Source organism: Sus scrofa, chromosome 1 (assembly GCF_000003025.6).
Source record: "Sus scrofa isolate TJ Tabasco breed Duroc chromosome 1, Sscrofa11.1, whole genome shotgun sequence".
Taxonomy (NCBI): domain Eukaryota; kingdom Metazoa; phylum Chordata; class Mammalia; order Artiodactyla; family Suidae; genus Sus; species Sus scrofa.
Window position 1 is genome coordinate 269,574,356 of NC_010443.5, and position 22,257 is coordinate 269,596,612.

General features: G+C 56.2%; 1 long non-coding RNA gene across 20 annotated transcripts in view; it reads left to right on the forward strand.

Annotated features, from left to right (window-relative positions):
* Nucleotides 680-22,257, forward strand: part of LOC102162054 — a 32,419-nt gene continuing 10,841 nt past the window's right edge. Inside the window, exons 1-6 of one of the 20 annotated variants that reach the window (XR_002337794.1) lie at nt 977-1,269; nt 5,977-6,048; nt 6,250-7,399; nt 8,055-8,321; nt 9,166-9,310; nt 11,681-12,029. This is a non-coding gene — a long non-coding RNA (uncharacterized LOC102162054). The other 19 variants (XR_002337808.1, XR_002337789.1, XR_002337804.1 and 16 more) reach the window with 19 other exon arrangements.

A 22,257-nucleotide genomic window follows, 5' to 3' on the forward strand; every position in this document is an offset into this window, starting at 1 on the left:
GCAAGCGCGCTGGCCCTGGAGGGGCCTGGCCATGAGGAGCACCCATAAGGGTGACTTCACTTCCCATGTGGGTCTGGGAGGTGGGGGTGGCCTGGGGCCCATTTTCCAGGTGGGGATGCTGGGACCCAAAGGGATAGGGGCATTCGCTCATCCTCAGGGCGCTGAAATAGCAGCCCTGGGGCTTGAACCCCAACAAATCCCAACAGCTCCCTTGCTTCCCCTCCCCCAGGGCCAATAGAATGGCAGTGATCCTCGCCAGGCCCCCACCCCCCGTGTCACCTGGTCCTGAGGTGAAGGAACGGAGGCCCTTGGAGTGAAGGGAGCTGCTCTGCAAACTGTAGAGTGTGGTGACAATGGAAGGAGGCATGCCTATTCTCTGCCGACCCCTCTCTGGGAGCAGGGCCCTTGCCTGGGAGACTCCCTGGGCCCTAAACGCTTGCTCTGCCCTCAGGTTCCTCCGCCCCTTCCAAAGGACTCTCCTGCCACCTGGGCCCACAACTGCCTGCCTCCTGGTGCCTCCAGAGAGGTCCCAGAACCTTCTGGAACATTCCCCGCAAAGGACTCTGAAGATCGCCTCCACCTGGCCTGAGCCCTGCAGGCCCGGCTGGGAAGCCCCTCCTGACTCCCACTCCAGTGCTCACAGGGCTGAGCCCAGATCTCCGCAGCTTCTGTTCAGTTCTGGGGGGAGACTATTTCCAGGGGGTGAGAGCTTGTCTTTTCCCTTCCTCTCCCTGCTCTTTCTCGTTCTCAGCCGAGCTTTGTCTCTGCCTCTGCATGTCTCTCTGTTTCTCGGCTGTCTCTGTCTGTCTCTGTCTCCCAGCATCCCCACGGCAGGTAAGGACTTGCTCCCCTCCCTGGCCAAGTACAGCTCCTCTCCTGTGCCCTTGGCCTCCAAGGGCCCCTCTGGGCAGCTCCAGCCTCCTCCCTTCTCCATCGCAGCCCAGGGTCTGCTGCTGGGGGGTGGGAGGGTGGGCAGCGGGTGCATTTCGTTCCCCCCTTTCTGGAAGGGCAGGAGGTTCCAGCCCCTCCGGCTTCCTGCTCCCGCCTGGCTGGCGGAGATGAGAGCCGGCTGCAGAGCTGGCAGCCAAGCAGCGGCACACAGAACAAACAGAATTTTTTTTTGCAACTAGAGGGGGAAGCACAGAGCTAAAAATAAAACGAAAAGATCAGTATCTGTCAGTCTGACAGCTGATTGGCTGCTCGGAGATGCATATAATTACCAGCAACTGGCGCTGGGTAGGCAAAGCCGGGAGAAACTGCTGAGACGAGGTTAGGATTTAACCTTTAAATTCTGGAGCCACCGAAAGCCGAGGGGAGGACGCCGGGTGTCGGTGCTAATGAGGCTGAGGGTGGGCGGTGGGAGGTGGGTGGCCGAGTCCCGGGCAGGTCCTGGGGGGCTCCTTGGGGAAGGCCTTGGGAGCCCTCCGCCCTGGCTGCCTCCCCCATCAGACGGGGAGTGCGTCTGATTGGGCGGCCAGGAGGCAGTGGTCCTTGTCCCCGCCCAGCTGGAGCGGGTGGTGATGCGTCCTGGGAAGTCAGGGTCTCACCCCGGGTGAGTGAGGGGGCTGTCTAGGTCCCGACCCCTCCCAGACTGGCCTTGCATTGAGGTCCCCCCCACCCCGTCCTCGGCCCGTGCCTCTGCCTTTCCCTGCCTGGTGTTGGTTTCAGCGCCCGGCCAGCGCCCTTCTTTCTTTCACCCTGAAGCCCCAGTCACCGTGCTGCTGGCGGTTTCCCCACCACCACCTGCGGAGGGCATCCGGGCACCTTAGGCTTGTCCTAGGTCCCCAGAGCTAGACAGAAACAGGGAGACTGGAGGGATGTTGTGGTCTCACTAAGCCTCAGTTTATTCATCTGCAAAATGGGGGGATAATTTTACAGATGCCAGGGGTGCTTCTGGCCCAGTCTTGCATCTCGATTTGCTCACCTGAGCCGGGAGTCAGGAGATGCGGGCTGTCGTCCCAGCCAGGAGTTGTGGCTTCCTCTCTCAGAACTGGTCTCCCCATCTGCGAATTGGGAGGAAGAGCTCCTGCTCTCTGTCCTGAGCGGGACGGGGGCACCAAGTGAGATGTGCAGGGTGATGGAGTTTGGCAAACTGCACCTGTTGGGGTAGATGGGAAGGAACCCAGCACTCTCTCCCTTCCAGACCTTTGCTCCATATGGCCTTCCCTTCAGTGCCTCTTCCTCTGGGAAGCCCTCCCTGATGCCCAGCAGGTCCTCTCCTGCCACCCTGGTGTCTCCCCTCAAGCTTAGGCCCTGCTTATCTGCCTCACACCCAGGCCTGTGAGCCTTGGGAGTGCAGGAACCACACCCCTGGCAAGGGCCTGGCCCAGAGTCCCTCGGGAGAAAGAGGCAGACATCCTGGCTGCAGAAAGAGGCCAGAGCCACCTTGGGCCCCACTGCCCAGGCTTTGGGCAAATGGTGGCCTCTGTTGGTGGGGAGTCATCATCTTTCCCCAGTGAACAGCGGGTCCAAGTCCCTGGGTGGCCCCCGGCCCCACCTTCTGAGCATGGACATGCCAGGAGGGAGCCATGGCTGTGTGTGCCTCCCGTGGAGGAGGGAAAATGCCCTTTCGTGATGCCATCTTAGCCCTGGCTGCCCCTCCTCATTCAGTTTCTGAGGTTACCCACCTGCCACCAGCCCTTTCCCTGTGCTCGGTGGGGTGGTTGGTGGAGCTGCCACTGGATACTAGGTCCCAGAAAGCCCAGGCTGCCTATGGGACACCACACCCTGAGCTCCTTCCTGGGGTGAGATGCAAGGGGCGAGGGGGCAGGGACAGGAGAGGGAAATCCTGAGTTCCCGTGTGGGTAGCCCAGCTGTGCCTGCCTGTCCTAAACACCTGAGAGCCATTATCTCGTGGAGTCCCTGCGGTAGCTCCTCGAAGGCAGTGCTGCTGATACCTACATTTTGCAGGTGATGAAACTGAGGCACAGAGTGTGGTTAATCAACACGGCCAGTGAGGGCAGAGCCTGGCCCAGCAGCCTCTGAGAAGGATACAAGGGAGGTGCATGGAAGGGAGAAGTTTCTGGAGCAATTGCCGTGAGACCGTCTGGGCAATTAAATTGTCCCGAGGGTCTCGAGAAGACTTTTGTGTGGGGTGTGCAAAGGAACTCCCCTTTGGTGTCTCTGAGAGATCAGGAAGATTTAGACCGCTTTTCCAGGATTTGGGGGTGTCAGACGGGTGTTTCTCTTGAATGTGACATGGTGATGAGACTGGACCCCAAGGCAGCCCAGTTTTATTCAGGTTACAGTCATAATAACAGCCACGGCAGCACTTAAAGCCATTGTCACGGACCGAGCGCTCCTTATGTGCTCGACACTGGGCTCGGCTTTGCCTGGCGGCCCATTCCGTCCACACCCTCACCACCAGCTTGAGGTAGAGATTATTCTCATCCTCGGGTTATTTCCTTATCGCTGGTATCAGAACCGGTTTGTTCCACCTTCCCCATCTCTCCTGTCAGGCAGTGGGCTTGGTAAAGGCCCCCGGCTGGTCTCTCCACTCATGCCGAGTCCCCAGCACCCAGCCCCAGCTCCACAGGGAGCAGCCAGACAGTAGAGCTTTGCTGGACACGCTTCAGATGAAAAGGCTGACGGTCAGAGAGCTCGCCAGGAGGGAATCTAGGTTTCTGGGGCTTGAGACCCCAGATTCTAATCCCCAACTCAGCTGTTTGAAAGACTGTCTTGGAGATCCCTTCAAGAAGGGCATAGAGGAGTTCCCTTGGTGGCTCAGTGGTTAACGAACCCGACTAGGATCCATGAGGATGCGGGTTCGGTCCCTGGCCTCGCTCAGTGTGTTAAGGATCCGGCGTTGCTGTGAGCTGTGGTGTAGGTTGCAGACCCAGCTCAGATCCCGCGTTGCTGTGGCTGTGGTGTAGGCTGGCTGCTGTAGCTCTGATTCAACCCCTAGCCTTGGAACTTCCATATGCTGCGGGTGCGCCCTAAAAAGCAAAAAAGCAAAAAAAAAAAAAAAAAAAAAAAAAAAAAGGCCATAGAGCATGAATTCCCACCCAACCCCCTGCCCACTGTTCTCAGGCCTTATACCAAAACCCAAGAGGCTTCTAATCTGTATCTGCCCCCTCCTGTCTTTTCCCTGCTTTTTAGGTATTGGATGGAGATTGGCCAGAGTTAGCTCAGGCTTGAGGAAGTTGTGTTCTTTCAGAGTTGCCCCGTGTTTTGGGTGGGATCTGATTCCAGATGTCCTTCCTTGTCACATTGGTTCCCACTTGGAGAACTCCTGGACGTGGAGGTGACCTTACTATGTGAGTCCCCGCCTGGTCAATTTCTAGGTGCACTTAATCCTTGCTGCTGCTCTCTGGGATGGGGCCCCCGGTTCTACAGGGGTCTAGGTGAGGGTCTCAGGGAAGCCAGGGGTTATAAACCCAAGACATTGACAGTTAAGAGCTTGACTCCATCAATGACCTTGGGAACCTCTGCAGTGGAACAGAGGTCAAGCATTCGACCGCTCTGAGATCTGGCCTCCCCGTCTGTAAAACGGGGGTATGCATGGCAAGTAGCTTGAATGCTGGCTGTAGATGGAGAGAAAAAGTCAAGTTTTCTCCCTCCCTCTCTCTTTCTCTCTCTTTCTTTGGCTGAACCTGAGACATGAGGAAGTTCTCAGCCCAAAAGTCGAACCTGAGCCGCAGCTGTAACCAGAGCTGTATCAGTGACAATGCCAGCTCCTTAACGCCCTGAGTCACAAGGGAACTCGTCAAGCTTTCTCTTTAAAAACAGAAATCACAGTTTCCACAAGTAATATGCGATTTTTATCCCTATATGTTAAGAAATGTTGGTTTAAAAACATCTGAACACCATAAAATGCTTACATGCTCGCTGCACGCCCAGCTTTGCATCCGAGGCCGGCTGGATGGTGGTACCCCATGTGTGGGCGTGTCCTGTGATAGGGCTGTTCACCTGTTCACTTGTTCTGGCCATCCTACAGCCACCTCATGAGGTGACAGGGACAGGGAGCATCATTTCTCCAAGGAGGGAACAGCTACAGAGTGGGGACGCCACTTGCTTCTTGAGAAATTGATGAGCCCGGCTTTGGACCTGGGCACTGTGTTCTACCAAGCCTCAGAACTTTGCATCCTGAGCACTGAGTGAGCTTTCAGGGCACAAAAGCAAACCAGGGTAGAGCTACATCTCCAAGGAGACGGGGACACATGGGTAAACCAGCGAGACATGTGGGGTAACGGGGGCACGGAGGCTGGGTAACCCGTCCATCTCATAAAGAATCACCAGAAAGATTTTGCTTAGAACAAGCCCCTAGGAGTTCCTGTTGTGGCTCGGCGCTTAAGGATCCCTGATGTTGTCTCTGTGAGGATGCAGGTTCGATCCCTGGCCCTTTGCTGTGGCTGATGGATGGTGCATTTTTTTTTTAATACCTCAACGTGGACTCCTCCGGAGTTGTCCTGGAAATCCAGTGGCTTGTCCTTCACTGTGCTGGTCCAGTTCACGGTCATGGGGTCTCTAGCTCCTGCTACTCAGACACAGGATAACTTTTTTTTTTTAATGTTCGTACTTGCACTGTGAGTTTGTTGTATGGTTTGGGTTTTTTTTTTTTTTTAAAGGATCATTGTTTAAGAAGCGACTGTGCCCCCCACCCCCAATCCCGAACCCAAAGGTGACTCCAAGTCCCTCGTGGAAGGAGGACCTCTGGGGTCCTCACATCTTTAGGGCGTCTCCTGATGGAGGCAGCGCCAGGCAAGGGGCCGTGGGGTAAAGGCAACATTTGATTGCAGCCCCTCTGTTATCTACTGGACCTCAGAGCCCTGCCCCTTAGCCTCTCAGCGCTCCTGACCAGAACCTCCGATAGGTCACCTCTCTGGTGGGGACAGGGTGGAGGGAGGGATGGAGGGGCGGGGTCCGCCTAGAAGGAGCAATGGAAGCGCCACCCATCTGCACACGTCCGGTCGAGCGCTTGGACAAGCCGAGATGGGTGGAAGCTGCACGCCAGGGCCCACGCTCGTCTGGTTGCAGATTTCAAGTTGGTCTGTGGCTGGTTTCCTGCCAACAGGAGCCCACACGTCATCCTCCAGGACTGCTTTCGTGGTGAGCGTGGCGCGGGACCACCTCGAGAAGACCCGGGCTGCAAGCCCAGGTGGCTCAACCCTGCCCATCGGGGCTGGGTGGGGGCGGGGCATTTTAAAGAAAATAGAAGGAAGCGGGGGCCCGCTGCCAAAAATCGTTGAAACAAATGCCCCCCCCCGTAACTCAAATTTCTAAGCTAATTCCTCTCTCTGTTCCCACCAGAAAAATTCCTCCTGCTGCTTTTGCTCCAAGGCCCAGGGCTGGTGCTATAAGAAACCTGCCTTTGTTAAGTAACAGCAGCTTTCTCAGTTTGGGTTCATCAGGGGCATCCATGAGATGCCTGTGCAACTTGCACTGGCCGGGAGAGTCTGAACCCCCACAGCGGGCTGGTAGAGAACCCCATCCAAAGCAAAGAAAGGGATGGTGTATGGAGGCCGTGGTGGCCTGGCCCTCCGTCAGGTGCAGTGTCCGTCAGGGATTTCAAGAGGCCGTAAATAGCTTAGAGACACTCTCATCCCAGGAAAGCCTTAGAGGGCCCCCAGGGAACCCCAGATTGGGAATCACTGGGCTAAGCCAGTTGGGATGTGGATGGTGCGTTACGCTCTGACAATGCCCGCAGCCACGCCTATTTCCCCATCAAGGAAGGTCCCCTGTCTCTGCCATTTACCGGCTGTGTGATCTTGGGTGGATGGCTTTCCCTCTCTGAACCTCTGAGTCCCATGGCGTCCCCTCCTGGGTTGGAAGCACTCTGGAGGGGCTGGGTGTCTTTTTTTTTTTTTTTTTTTTCCTTTTTTGGCCACCCTGCAGCATTCAGAGCTCCTGGACCAGGGATCAGATCTGAGCCACAGTTCTGACCTACACTGCAGCTGCGGCCACGCCAGGTCCTTAACCCACTGTGCCGGGTGGGGGATGGTACCTGCGTCCCAGGCTCCAGAGACGCCGCATTCCTGTTGTGCCACAGCGGGAACTCCTGGGTATGCAGTGTGCACGTGGAAATGGGGCTCAGGAAATTCAGCTTCTGAGACGCTGTCTGTGATGGGAGCCTGGAAGGGGAGTGAGGCGGGCAGGCGTGGTGGCCCATTAGCGGGTTTGCCAAGGGTCCCTTGAGCCGGCAGTTCTGGGGTACACCTGAGCACCCCTGTCCTTAACACGCCTGGAATCCCCCGGGGATCTTGTGCTAGTGCAGGCTCTGATGCAGCAGGTCTGGGCGGGGCTCTCAGGTAAGGCAGCCAGGGCCACACTGAGTAATGAGGTGCCCCCACCAGGGCCTCGGACCGGACGGCCGGCCACTTGGCGTCTGGAAGCGATGGTTCCAGAAAGGCGTGAGAGCCCCCCAGAACGTCCAGTCAAGGACAGATGAAGCAACATGAGGGTAAAATTATGTTTTCAACAGAAGAAAAGGCCTCTGCCTCCTAGCACGCAGCAAGATCTCTGCTCCTACCCCCACGCAGCCCCAGGGGCCTGAAAGAATGCGGGTTTCTGAGCACAGCCTTCCCTTGCTGAAGGGGGTGGATTGGCTCTTAAAAAATCGCCTGTGAAATGATTTTTTTCTGTATCAAATGCTGTTTTCCGGTGGTTCGTGTTTTAAGACCGTGGTTGCGTTCCCACTGAGAAAGAGTGAACACGGAGGCGCTATTCCAGACGATGTGGCAAACACGAGGGGTGGGAGGTCAAGGGCGCAGCGTGGCCTGAGGGTCAGCGGGCTACGGAGGGGACGAGAGAGCCGGAGCTGCAGAGTTTGGGAACCAAAATCGGAATCCCAAATGGTCCCCGCATGCCCTGAGGTCCACAGTCAGACACGGGCTCAGCGCCTGACCCGTACCCCTGAGCTGATTCTAAGGCTAGTGGAATCAGAGAGGGCCCAGCCCACATTAGCCCCTCAGCTGGAAAAGGATCTCAGGCAGACTGTCCATCCTGGGGGGCTGGCCAGGCCGTCTCTGTATGTAACTGCAGGGCACACTCGGCACATCAGGTTGGGAATGTTTTGCTTTTTGTATCACACACAATGGTCTAATTTGCTCTAGCAGCCCACCGCCACGGCAGTTTGGCCGTGTTTCCCAAAGAGGCTCTGAAGCTCTGATGCCAGAGATTCACAAAGACTCCTGAAAAACAGCTTCCTTGCCCACTTTTGCTTAAATACGCCAAAGTGCACTGGGAATCTTGGAGAAGACACTCAAGACCACGGCCTGCCTGTACCCTGCACACCAAGGTTTTCCAGGGCACAACCTGGGATCAGTGTTCCAAGGAGCACACTTTGGGAACCCAGCCCACGACAGGTCCTCCAGACTAAAAAGGTCTCTTTGTTTCTGTGTTCGTTACCTACTTCTGCAAAACAAAGCATCCCAACTCAGTGGCTGAAAACCGTAAGAATATGTTATCTCAAAGTGTGGGTCGGGAATTCAGAAGTGGCATTCCTGGCTGGTCCTGGCTTGTGGTCTCTTGTGAGTGAAGTCACCTGACAGCTTGCCTGAGACGGGAGGGTCTTCTTCCAAGATGGTACACTCACTTGGCGGGCAGGGCAGTGCTGGCTGTCGGCTAGAGGCCTCGGTTCCTTGCCACACAGACTCCTCCACGGAGCTGCTTGGGCTCCCTCACAATATGGTGGCTGGCTTCCCCCCAGATGGATAGAAGAGAGCAAGACCGAAGCCACAGTGTCTTTTAGGACGTGGCCTCAGGACGCAGGTACAGTCCTTTCCACAGTGTCCTGTTGGTCCCACAGGGCAGCGCTGTGCGTTGTGGGAAGGGCTGAAGGAAGTCAGAATCCCGTGGAGAGGGACCATCTTTGCAGGCTGACGGCTGTGTAACCATCTCTCCAGCACAAGGACAGGTGGTGCCTCATTCTCACAGCTGGTTTCTGACCATGTAGTGCCAGTCAGTGACCTTGAGACATGACCCTGCTCACCTGCGACATGAAGGAGGAGGAGACCAGGGATTTATCAGCCACACCGACCCCCTGTGAGCAACAGCAATAACAGTCATCCAGGCCCATTCACGGAGTCCTCGGCCAGTGCCCACTGCCTCGTTGGCCTCTTGGCACTGTGCAGGCCTTGTCCCCAAGCAGCAAGTTCTGCCATATTTCCAGGTTAAGCTGCTGGTTTTAATGAAATGTATAAAATGAGATTTTTTTTTTTTTTGCAGTGATGGCTACAGGGATCCAGGCGTGTTTGCCTCCTGGAAATGTGCAGAAAAATCCGTGACCCGTCTGAACCCACGTGGAGAAAACTGGAGGAGGAGTGAACTCAGGATGGATGAATAATGCCAAAGATAAACACGTAATAAATAGGTGAGATAAGATATTTATTTCACGCACGCTAACAATACGAGGAGTCAGGTGGAGCCAAGGGTTCTCTGGTTTAGCCCCAGCCTCGTGCTGGGAGAAAGGGTCACCTCTCCAGGGGTGGCCCAGGGGTGAGGAGCACACACCTGGGTGCTCAAGACACCTGCCTGCCAGGCCTGCCACTTCTGTTATTAGCTCTGTGACCCAGGCCAGTGACTTCACTTTTCAGGTCCCCCCCCCTGTAAGTTGGGGTGATAATGGCCAACTCCTCTGATGGCAATGAGGCTTCAGAAGGTTCTGGAATGCTCTGTCATGACAGAGCTGATGGCAGGTCACCAGGGCGGTGGCACCCTAGGTTCAAAGAACCTTTGCAGAAGTGCCATTGCCTGGAAGGATCCTTGCTCTGTGACCAAGAAGGGAGCCAGAACCATAAAACAGATGGGAGCTGCTGCTGGGGGCAGGGGGGTAGGGGGCGCTCAGGGGTGATCCCAGGAGGCTGGAAGGAACGCAGCCCCTCCTTCTGCTGGGGGCATGTGTGGGCCTGGAGCTGGCCCAGCCCTTTCCTGTCCTGTCCGGGCATGATCTGAACAGAGGGAGCGACCTGGGCGTGTTTTCCCCTCAGAAGTCTCAACCCGCTGAGCAGGATTTGGAGAGCTCTGGCTGAGTTTGCTGTCCCAACAAACAGAGCGGGTCTGGAGATGCTGCTCAGAAAAAAGAATGGTGGTCCTAGCTCCTGATCCTGTAGCTCGGACCTGGCCTGACGGAGGGGTTTGGGTCAGGCTGGCCTGGGGACACTTGGCTCTGTCCCTTGGTGCTGTGTGACTCTGGGCAAGTGCCTCTACCTCTCTGGGCCTCGTTTTCCTCATCCCTGAAATCCTGGGCTGGGCTTGCCTGCTGGCCTCAGCGTGTTCCTAGGAGCCTGGGATTGGCCAGGAGGACCCAGAGCCTGCGCGTGGGTGTGCAAGGGGTGGGTCCCAGATCACCCCCTTCTTCTCCGATCAGAGCAGCCCCGTTTCCATCTCTTTGGTATGTTGGTGTTCTAAGTAACACTTCATTTGTAAGAAGAAGGGAGTTCCCTGGTGGTTCAGTGGATTAAGGATCCAATGTTGTCACTGCTCTGGCTCTGGCTACTGCTATGGTGCAGGTTGGGTCCCTGGCCTGGGAACTTCCATATGCCATGGGCATGGCCAAAAAGAAGGAGGAGGAGGGGGAAGGGGAGGGGAGGAGAGAGGGGAGGAGGAGGAGAAGGAAAGGGAAAGGTAATGCGTCTTTTTTTTTTTTTTTTTTTTTCCATTTTCTTGGGCCGCTCCTGCGGCATATGGAGGTTCCCAGGCTAGGGGTCGAATTTGAGCTGTAGCCACCCGCCTATGCCAGAGCCACAGCAACGCAGGATCCGAGCAGCATCTGCGACCTACACCACAGCTCACTCACGGCAATGCCGGATCCTCAACCCACTGAGCAAGGCCAGGGACTGAACCCACAACCTCATGGTTCCTAGTCGGATTCGTTAACCACTGTGCCACGGCAGGAACTCCAGGAAATGGGTCTACAGCAGAAACAATGCAGTTGCGAATTTTCTCACCAACTCCCTTGGTCCCCAGGCTCATTCCTTCAAGCTCTAGGGGAGCTGATGGTGAGACCCCCCCTCCACCAGCTGGGTTTAATGACTGCCCGGTTCCAAGCGGTTCTGGATTTGAATCTCTCTTTCCTTTGGCCTCTGCGAGCTCCCATGAAAGAGAAGGGGCTTTGATGGGGGGGGGTGTCCAGAGATCTTGGGATCTCCTCTGTGGGTGCCAAGGTCACAGACAGGCTGGCTCTGTTGGCCTTCTCTCTGGGCATGCGCTGTGGGCATCTTGGATGCTTGCCCCTCGGCCCCTGCCCCGTGCCCGAGCATCACCACGTGATCGGCTCAGCTGCTTCACGTGCCCTGTGACCCCATTAGAAGCCCCGGCCAACCCTTGCTGCCTCTGGGTTTCAGTTTCTCCTTCTGAAGTGAGGAGACTGTGGGCCCTGGACGTCTCTCCACCCCTCCCAAGCTTCAACACTCTACTTGCTGCATTAATGGAGCTCCGGGTGTTTGCAGAGTGGTGTCTGGGATGTGAGGGGGTGGATCCGGTCCCTGCTGCTTCTGGCCGGCCTTGGGGGTGGCAGGGCTCCGAGTGGCCCTCAGTGGCCCTGGGGCCCCAGGAGACCCAGGTGCCAGGCCCAGCTGCCAGGCTGCCATTTGCAGTGTCTCCTGTTGGTGGCACTTTGGTGAGTTTCAGGTATTCTGGTCTTTGCGGATATTTGGTTTGTGCCTGGAACCACGCTAGCTCCCTTTACTCTGTGAAGCTTCTGTTTCTCACTGGAGCTGAACTTGACCATGTCATTCTCCAGGTAAAAACCCTTCCGTGGCTCCTCACTCTCCTCGGAAGACAGTCCAAACTTGAGAGTGGCCCTGTGGCCTTTGGGGGCCAGGCACAGACCAAGCTCGCACACCGAGGGGCTCGTCACCTTCTCTCCCTTGGACACACAGACTGGACTGAATGGTGCCAGCTTCTCCTCTTTAGAACCTCACATCCTCTGCCTGGCACACTGTCTCCTCTTCTTGTTACTTGCTAAATGTCACTTCCTCCAGGAAGCCCTCCCTGCCTAATTGACTTTAGTTCAAACCCCGGGCTCCCGCTGCACTTCTTTGTAGCCCTCGTCATTGTAATGATCTAAAAAAAATCTAAAAAAACCCAAATGCACGCGAGTGTGTGTGTGTGTGTGTGTGTGTGTGAGAGACCCACACCCCTCCCCCCACTCGCATGTGGCCTGGGTGAGCCCCTTTCTGTTGGATTTTCCTGGCTGTGCCTGGCACCCAGGGAGAGCTCCGGAAATGTTTGCTGAGTGAATCCTGGACTGGGTGTAATCTGACATCCGACGTGCAGCCTGTTGATCCGGTTGCCAGCAATGCACCTGACTGGGTCACTCCTGAGTCTGGGAACTGAGTCTGGGAACCTGGGCACCCACAGCCCAGCCCCATCCTCCGGCCTGAAGGCTCTGCCTGGAAGGCAGGAAGGGGTTAAGTGTTTCTGGCGGCCTCGTGCTCTGTCTGCGGCAGTTCCCCCTTCCGGGGCTGCAGCAGCCGAGGTTGGCGAGGAATGCTTGCAATGCAGGGCTAGGAGGGCGGGCGGCTGGTGGAGTGGGGGCCTGTGGAGGCCGGCCGGCCGGGCCAGGCTCCCCAGTTGAGCAATCGCCCAGGCCCAGCCGGTTCCTGTAACTCCTGCCCCTCCTGCCTTTCCCCCACCCTGCCGGCTTCCTCCACCCGCCTGCCGCCTGCCAGGCAGTGGGGGCGGCCGGGACTCTGGGCCCTCCGGTGGGAGGTGGAGGGACGGAGGCCCAGAAAGCCTGGAGGCCAGGAGTGAAAGGGAGGGGCTTCCGAGGGGAAACAGAGAGGGAGCCACTTTGGCCCAGAGAGGGTAAGGCTTTTGCCTAAGGTCACACAGGGATGCACCACTGAACTGGGCCACGCCCTGGATTCAGACGTCTTTGTTCCCCTGGCACCAGGCTCCCCCCACCCCCGCCACCACCACCCGCACTTATCACTTCAGCCTGTCCTGGGGACACTGGGCACCTCCATTTCTCCCCTCCAGGAAGGTGGAGGAGAGGAATGAAAGCTCTCCTCCTCCTTCCCTCCAGGCCCCTTCAAGGAAGGACCTTCATGAGTTTTGAATATCAGGGTGAGCCCAGGCCCCAAACTCATTCCCTTTCCCACCAGCACACACCTACTTTGGGGGGAAAGCAGCTTTCCTCACGGGGCAGGATGAGACCCTTCTGCCCACAATATGTACAGGAGACCTCTGGGAGGCGGCCTCTGCTGTCCGTCAAACCGAATTAGAATCCCAGCTCCATCACCGTCAAGCTTGGTGGCCACGTACCTCCTTCTGAGCCTCAGTTTCCTTGTCTGTAAAGTGGAAGTCAGAGACGGGGCGGGGGGGGGGGGGGGGAGATGGAGTCGCAGGACCGCTCTGGTTCTGCGGAGGCTCTGGGCCGCTTGCTTCCCCTGGTCCCGCAAATGTCTGCTCTGTTTGGGGCCGGCTCAGGTTGTGCTCAACTGTGGCCCCGGATTTTGCCAAAACTGCCGGGGAGGGGGGGGCGATGGCCTCAGAGCCTTCAGAGGCGCTGCCTTGGCCCTGGCTGGCTGGAATCAGCAGTTGAGCCCCTGGACCCCACATCTTCCGAGGGTGGGTAGGTGATCTACACCGGCTAGAAGTTCCTGTGCAAATCAAGCACCACGGTTACAGGTAAGGAGGCTTGCAGCAGGAGCGGCTCGCCAAGCCATCCAGACAAAGAGAGGGATTTCAACCCTGAAAAACCACACCAGTAACACCAAAGACCCTGCTACACGCTGCTCTGCAGCTAAGTCCTTACCGTGAGCCAGGCGATGACTGACCTACTTTATTCCAACAACACGCCCAAGAGGGAGGTCTATTGATCCCCGTTTCCCCCTCCAGGAAACAGAGAGGTTGTTGCACTTGGTCAAGGTCACCCAGCTTGTAAGGAGTGGAGCTGACTTGGAACTCGGGCCACTTGCCTCCAGAACCTGGGCTTTTAGCGGATCTCTTCCACACTTGGCTGGGGATCCAGGCTCTGTAGAGAGGGCACGGGCAACCTGGGGTTCGTCATTAAGCCCCAGAGCCAGGAAGTGAGGGAACAATCTCCAGCCCCGACTGGCAGTGGGATAGGCGCTGTGCTGTTATCACTACCGCTGGGTGAGCAGGGGCTCAGAGGGGCCAAGTCTTTTACTCCGGGGCACACAGCCGTGCGTCAGGACGCACGCCCAGGGTGATTGATGCTGCTTTTGCGTCCCCTGGCTCCCCATCCTCGGTTCCCCCGAGGCCGGCCGTGGCCGGAAAGGACCCCCACCGCCGGCTGGGCTCGGCGGACAGAGGGACAGATGCCGGCCGCCCCCCTCCCCGGGCTGTCGGGCGGCGAGGCTTCGCCACCTCCTCCCGAGCAGGTTTCCTTTAAGAAACCAGAAGATTGATTTCCTGGCAGGCTCGCCAAGAAGCCCGTCCAAATGGTTTGCATGTCTGCATTTTTTACTGCTCCGTTTAATATGTATGCAAATGCCGGCCGCTGCGCCGCGCTGCACAGTCACACGCGGCGCCCCATTAAAGCGCCGTCCGGGCGCGCGCATCATTCGAGGCGACGGGCTCGGCGGCCCTGATAGATGGGGTGCGGGGACGGAGACAAATGACGGGCTTTTGTAATTTCTTTCTCCCTTTTCCGGGGGGGTTGAGGGGGCGGCTCAAGCCTGGAAACCGCAGAAGAGATTTAAATATATGCAAAATTGTTTGGGGCGGGGGGAGTTGAAACCTGAACCAGGAGGAGGGAATTCAGTGTTTTCCTCTGTGGGAGTCGGGTTGGAGGGGGGGAGCCGAGCCCCCACAGTCACCTTCTGGCGGCGAGAGCGGCTTTGCTCCTGATAAGCAGGCGCGGTCCTATGGGAAGCGCTGCATCAGCCGCACAGAAAAGGAAAATGCCGGTTATTTTCAGGCCGGTTACGCCCGAGAGGCCGCTGCCGAGTTTTTCCCAGCCTCCCCCCCCCAACTCTCTTTTCTGGGGCTTCCAGGGCTTATAACTCTCTAGGTCTGATGGATGTCATGTAACTCTCACACTAGCCCCACGAGATAGATCACACCCATTGTACAGATGGGGAAACTAAGGCTCACAGGAGCCAAGATCCTTGGGGAGGGTGGCAGAGTGAGTAGGGGGTGGGGTGGGACTCTCGGAGCAGTATCCTTGACCCCACAGCCCTTGGCCAGCTCTTGCTCCGTGGGGTCTGCTCCCAGCCATGGCAGGTGGGGCGAGCGTGGAATCTTCCCCAGACTCACCTCCTGCTCAACAACCCTGGCTCTCCAGCCCCACCTCTCCTCCTGTGCCCTCAGCTTCCTACCTGTCCCCACCTGCCTGGTAACACAAGCCTGCATTCTCCGGAGCCTGAGGCTTGAGCCCCAATTTTCCAAAACAGTGTAAGCCTAAAATTTGAGGTGTGCATTTTCAAGGAATCTTTCTTTATTTCTCAGCATTTTAGGCGACTTGGCAGCTGGGGGGCAGCCTGGAGGATCTTAGGAAGATGCAAACATTTCCCAGAGGAGGCTCCAGCCTAAGGAGATGGCCCTTCCGGAGCACATAGCTCAGACCTACAGGAGAGGCGGGCTTGTGTGTGTGTGCACACGCCCAGTGTGGTTGTGTGTCGGTCTGTGTGTGTGTGTCATTGTGTTTATCCATTTGCCTGTGTGTGTGTGTGTGTGTGTGTGTGTGTGAGGGTGGGATCATGAGTGTGTCCATGGACACAGGTGCGTGGCAGCGTGCATGTGTGTGTCGCTGTGACAGCCGCTGAGAACTCTTGTCCTGGGCGGGCAAGCAGCTGGAAAGCCAATGTCCCCGAGGATTTCCAGCTGCCTGTGGTTTAGGCCTCTCGCCTCCCCGTCCCCGCCGGAACCCGCTCCCCTTTCCAGCCAAAGCCTCTGCTGTTTCAGCTGCAGAAGGCAGGGTAGGACACCTCACAGGCAGCTGTGGGGATCCCCAAAGGCTGAGCCCCCCTGAAGCTCTGCATAGATGAGGAGGACTTTGATTCTTGGGGGAGGGGGTGTAGCCTGGTGGCAGCCGGGTGAGCTGGGAATTCTGGGAAGGCAGCAAGGGGCGCACAGCTCTCTGGAGAAGCTCTCCCTGCGTGTAGAGTGAGTGTGGGGACCCCCCATCCCCCCTCCCTCTCCGTCTCTGCCACTCTTTCAAGTGCCCCCGGCCCTGCAGTCCCTTGAGCCACCTCTCCAGGAGTCTCCCCCCCCATAGGCTCCGCCCCCGCCCCTCCCAGGAGCCCTCCCCTACTTCCTCCCTTTGCCCTTGTCACCTCTCGCATCCCATCTAGCTGCCTGTTTGTCTCACTTTGTCTACTCTCCTCACCCCACTGGAACGTGAGCCCTGTGAGGACCTAGAAAATGGGGGTGCTCAGGAAGTTTCTGAGGTCCCCAGCAGCTCGGGACCCCCACCCAGACCAGCCTTCTTTTCCAGGCTCAGGTCCTTGCTGTGGGCGGGTCTCATTCACTCTGGGGCTCCCCCTCCATGTCCAGGGAGCCCAACTGGACAGTGACTAATGTTTAAGTCCTTCCACCTGCTTATGTCTGGGGACAGCCCACCCTTCTTCCAGGCCTCCTCAAGGTGTCACTGTCCCTGAGCTGGCCCCCAATCGGGATCAGCACCAATGGGGCTCAGGGTGATTATCTGTAGCCTATTTGCATCACCTCGTCAAGAAAGTTTTTCCATTGAGAACCCTTGTGAATGGACAGCAGCATAGCCCCTCAGTGAACACCTGCCCTGGCCTTGCTAAGACCTCCCCAAACCAAGCTGGGCTCACAGTAATGGCTCCAGGGAGACCATTGAAATAGACAATAAACAATAGACTGTTGAAATAGACAAGGGAGAGAGCACAAGCAATCAATGAATGCCTAAGCCTTCATTTGCCATCGCTGGATGCCCTGCCTTGAGGCCCCCTTGGGGTCTGCACCCTGGCTCCCCAGCTGGTTGGGGGGGCTGCTCTGTGTGGACCAGCTGAGTCAGGCCCTAACCCCGGGCAAGGGGCCACCTTGGCTCTCACTGGTCTTGCTGACGGAGCTGAATCTGCGTCTGCACTTCCCCTCGCAACCCGCCATTACTCATGGCTGGCATTTATCCCCAAGCAAGGGGTGATCCTTGGAGCTACCCGCATCCTCCCCGCAGCCTCCCCACATGTTCTGAGGAAGGGGTGGCCGGAGGCTGGGCGGCGGGCGAGGAGGCACAGCAGGAATTGTGAGCAGCTGCTCTGAGTGCAGTGACCATATTTTTCTGAGCTGAAAAATTAGGACACGGGATGTAACTGAGGGTTTTCTCAGATTTGTTCATTTAATGAGTGGAAAAAGCTTACCAAGCTATGAAAGTTAAAGCTCGTTTCGTTATGTGGGTAATGGATTGTCTTTGTTGGAAAGAATCTGAGGTTCCCAAATCAGGTAGAGTCTGGAAACGAATCATTTGATTTGATGAATATTGGGGGGGGGGCTCAACTCTGTGCTTACATGATAACGGGGAGCAAAACAGGCGTGATGCTGGTCTCACAGAGCTCACGTGGGGAGGCTGATGGTCGTTCCTCAAATAATTTCGCATTTCAGTACGGTGAGCACCCGGGGAAGCACTGTGGTGGGGATGGTTAAAGGGCAAGATGAGAGCCCAGGGGAGTTCCTGTTATGGCACAGTGGTTAACGAATCTGACTAGGAACCATGAGGTTGCGGGTTCGATCCCTGGCCTTGCTCAGTGGGTTAAGGATCTGGAGTTGCCGTGAACTGTGGTGTGGGTTGCAGACAAGGCTTGGATCCCATGTTGCTGTGGCTCTGGCGTAGGCTGGTGGCTACAGCTCCAATTAGACCCCTAGCCTGGGAACCTCCATATGCCACAGGAAGTGGCCCTAGAAAAGGCAAAAAGACAAAAAAAAAAAAAAAAAGAGAGAGAGAGAGAGCCCAGGGTTCCCATGTGGAAGAGGCTCTGAAGACGTAATATTTGAAGTGAGACAGAGCCTTTTAGGAGTAAACTGTGGGACTGCAGTGGAATCTCGGGGAGCAAATTTCGGGTAGGGGGAAGGGCAGATGCAAAGGGCAGTGGCACAAAGGAGCGCCAGGTATTTGAAGGACAGGAGGGCAGCCCAGGTGGCTGGAATGTGATGTGTGAGGGGAAGGGGAGCTTGGCAATATGGGCAGAGGCCAGTCCAGGCAGTGCCCACCAGTCTGTAATGGTGTGGTGGACTTTTTCCTGCCGGCAGTGGGGCGTCCTGGGCTGTTTGGCACAGGCATGACCTGGTTATACGTCTGGATGTTATGGAGGAGGAGGAGGATGTTGGGTTTTTGGGGAGATGCTTAGTGAGTGCTTCCTGGGGTGCCAAGCCCCATTTCTGCCATTCTACAGATGAGAAACGGGAGGGCTGGGAAGGGAAGTGGCTTATTCAGGGTCACACAGCTGGCCAGCGGCAGAGAGGGAACTCAGACTGTCTGTCTGGCTCCAAAGTCTGCTCTGGTCCCCCACACAAAGGGAAGGCCAGGGGACACGCTGATGACGGAGCCGCCCCCCCTGCCCCCGCCCCCAGGTGCTGCGGCCTCCTCTCTGCTCTGTGTCCCAGGCCTGGGTGGGGACACTAGGTCACAGGGTCAGCCGGGGCTGGAAAGGCCCAGCTCAGTTCCTGCTGAACTGAGGAAGTAGGAATTGCAACACGAGAGGATGAGGTTCTGGAGAAGGTGGGACCCCAGCCAGCCGGGCTGGGGCCTCTGCCTGTCCCGTGGCAGCAGAGGTCACACGGCAGCCCCAGAAGCACAGCCCCCCTCACCTGTCTGGGGTCTGAGGACTCTGACATGCGGCTACAATATTCCCAGACCCGGACCGGCACCCCGGCCCCCTGCTTCCTCCTGTGGAAGCAGGACCAGGGGCAGTTGGGAAAATCCTTATTCCCTCCGTGACCGTCAGAATGGCTCCTCTCAAAATCCAGAAAATAGCAAGTATGGGTGAGGGCGGGGAGAAATTGGAAGCTTGTGGACGGTGGATGGGCATGTACAGCCGCTGTGGAAAACAGTATGGCAGCTCCTCAAAAAATTAAAAATAGAACGACCATCTGAGCTAGCGATTCCACTTCTGGGTGTACACCCCAACGAATCTGGGTCTCCGACAGATATAGGTACACCCGTGTTCACTGCAGCATTGTTCGGAGCAGCCCAAGGATGGCCACAAGCCAGGGTCCATCAACGGATGACTAGATACGCAAAAGGAGGTACATGCATATCATCATTCAGCCTTAACAGGGAAGGAAATTCTGACACCTGCTGCGATCCGGATGACCTCAGAGGATATTAGGCTAAGGGAACTATGCCAGACACAAAAGGCATGACTTTGGAGTTCCTGCTGTGGTGCAGTGGGTTAAGGATCCGATTGCGGCGGCTTAGGCTGCTGCCTAGGTTTGGGTTCGATCCCCGGCCCAGAACCTTGCATATGTCTCATTTGCAGCCAAAGCAAAACATATTGTATAATTTCACTTATATTAGGTGTCTAGACTGGATAAATTTATAGAGCATGGTGGGTGCCAAGGCCTGGAGAGGGGGAGGGAGAAAGTGGGCACAGAGTTTCGCAAGATAAAAAGAGTTCTGGAGATGGCTGTGCTGAGTGTTGCACAAGAATATGAATGTACTTCCACTTGAAAATGGTTAAGATGGTAAAATTTTTAAAAATCCTTATTCTAAGTTCTCCCAAGTTATCAGTGGTAGGCTTTCCTTCAAGTCATGTTTGTAAGAAAAAAAATATTAGGAGTTCCATGGCGGCTCAGTGGTAATGAACCCGACTAGTATCCATGAGGATGCAGGTTTGATCCCTGGCCTCGCTTAGTGGGTTAAGGATCCAGGGTTGCCGTGAGCTGTGGTGTAGGTCGCAGACACGGCTCGGATCCTGAGTTGGCTGTGGTTGTGGTGTAAGCCAGGAGCTGCAGCTCTGATTCAAGCCCTAGCCTGGGAACTTCCATATGCTGCAGGTGTAGCCCTAAAAAGACAAAAAAAAAAAAAAAAGAAAGAAAGAAAATATGAGATGGTAGTTGTCATTAGAGCAGGTAAGAATCACAGATGCTGGGGTTTCTGGGCAAGTGACCTCGTCTTCTTGAGCCTCAGTTTTCTCATGGGGAGATGGGGATAGTGACAGTGTCCCCCTCCTGGGGCCACTGCGAGAATGTCGTAACGCCCTTCCCGTGGTCCTCCCAGTGGCCCTAAGTACTGGCAGACTCAGGCTGTTGGGGTTTGGGAACATGAACCTCACAAGCCAAGGTCAGAGGAGGAAAGACCCCTTGCCTCACCACACACACAGGGAAATCGAGGCCCGGAGGAGTCAAGGGACCTGTCCAAGGCCTCTGGCATCCCTGGAACCACAATGTGACTTTCCATATCTGTATCAGTTAGCAAGGCTAGGATGTGCTGCAGTAACAAATGAGCCCCACATTGAAGTGTCTCAACACAACAAGAGTCTCCCGTGAGTCCAGGTGATTCTCCAGGGCAGCTGCCCTCCATGTGACAGCTCAGGGGGCCAGGCTGCCCAGGGGCCTTGTGGCATCGCCGAGACAGGGACGAGAGCATCGCATCACTTCCCCCAAAAACCCACTGGCCAGCACTGGTCCCATGGCCTCACCCCACCACAAGGGTGGTGGGTCCTGAGGAGAGAACTGAGGATGGGTGAGCACCAGAAGATTCTACTCAGCATCCTAGTGGGAGGAAGGCCAGCAGATGGCTTCCCCAGGGGGTCCATGCTCACAGTGAGTTGAGGCAAAGAGAGAAGGGTTTAAGGCTAGAATTCATCCCTCCTCCTACCCAAGCCCCCAGGTCCCTGTCTAGGGCTACCATAGCAACCAGGGCTACTCTGCACGTTGACAACCAAGGTGGGTACCGGCTGCCCCTCTTGAAATACGAACGAAGCTTTCTTGCTCTTTTTCACTCCTTGAAGGAGCAGGTATGTATTTGTCATACCTCTTGCTCTTTCATTGGCTGGTGCCTTCCCATTATGTAATCAATCCCTCCGATGGGTGTCTAGGCATCTTTCAAAGTTCTGCTGTTATAAACAGCGATGCCATGAATTTCCTGTGCGTTTTCCCTTGTCACCACCGTGAGTGCTTCTGTGGTCTAAATACCTAAAAATGGAATCGCTTGGTCAAAGGGCAGGTGCCTGCAACAATCTGACAGCACTCTGGCAGCAGGTGCTGCCTCCAGGGTCAGGAGGGGCTTTTAAGAACAGTTGCTAATGGAGACCAGTGAGTTTTCCATCCTGGGCTCGGGGGTAGGGGTTTCCAAAGGGGACACGGAGGAGGGGAAGCAGGAAGAAGGGATGCGCTTCCCCGCTTGACTCTATGAGGCCGGTCCAACACTGGTGCTGTGCCAAGCCCATTTTACAGGGCGCAAACACCGAGTTCTAGAGAGCCCAGCCACTTGCCCACGGCTGCCCAGCCAGCAGCCTTTGAGCCTCAGTCTCAGCCTGCGCTGAATCGTCCTGGGTCCCAAGATCCCAGCACTCTGCCGGAGACCTCAAGGATCCTTCCTCTACTGACTCCTCTCAAAGGCACTCACGTTCCCCAGGAGCATTTTTTTCAGCAAGTTTTTAAAACTCAGCTTTGCTTCCTTGACTCCCTGGGTCTGGTACTTCTGTCCTTCTGATTGCAGGACCATCAGCCTCTTACATTTTCCCTTGGTGGTGTTCATAACTGCTTCATCTCTTTGGAAGGGCATCTTGGTACTCAGTGTTTAGTCTTGTTGATTTAAAATTCTTTTTTTTTTTTTGGTAACATCACTGTTGTTTCTGTTAAAAAAAAAAAAAAAAAACACCAAAACACTCTTCTTGTAGAATAAAAAAATTCAAGCAACACTGAAAACTACAAGCAAGAAGATAAAAATCACCAACACTCCTCACGCAGGGATGACTCACTGTGGTTCACGTGTGCGTGAGCCGTCTTCCTCTTCCGCAGCTTCTAGACATTTCGAACCACCCCCCTCTAATGATGATGATAACGAAAGCTCTACCTTTCTCGCTCAAGGTGGGGTAGATGAGTCACCGGAGTGGGACTGAAAGTCGCTCTTGGTTCTCTTCTCCCCTCTCCGTCCCCCTCCCCCAGCATCCTTCACCCACAGCCTAGCCCGGGCCTCCCCTGGCCCCTCTGCTTCCAGACTGGAAGCTTCGGTTCCAGCTCCGGGGAGCAGATCCTGCAGGGTTGGGTACCAACCTGGTGCCTTGCCCGGCTCCAAAGAGGGTTCCATTCTCGCTCCACACCCGGGAGCAGGGGTTTTATCCCCTCGCCTCCCAGACACCAAGAGGCTGAGACCTGGCCCAGTTTGCCCCGTGGTACCTTCAGCTGGTGGAAGGTTGAGAGGGTCTCTCTGCTTTGGTGTTC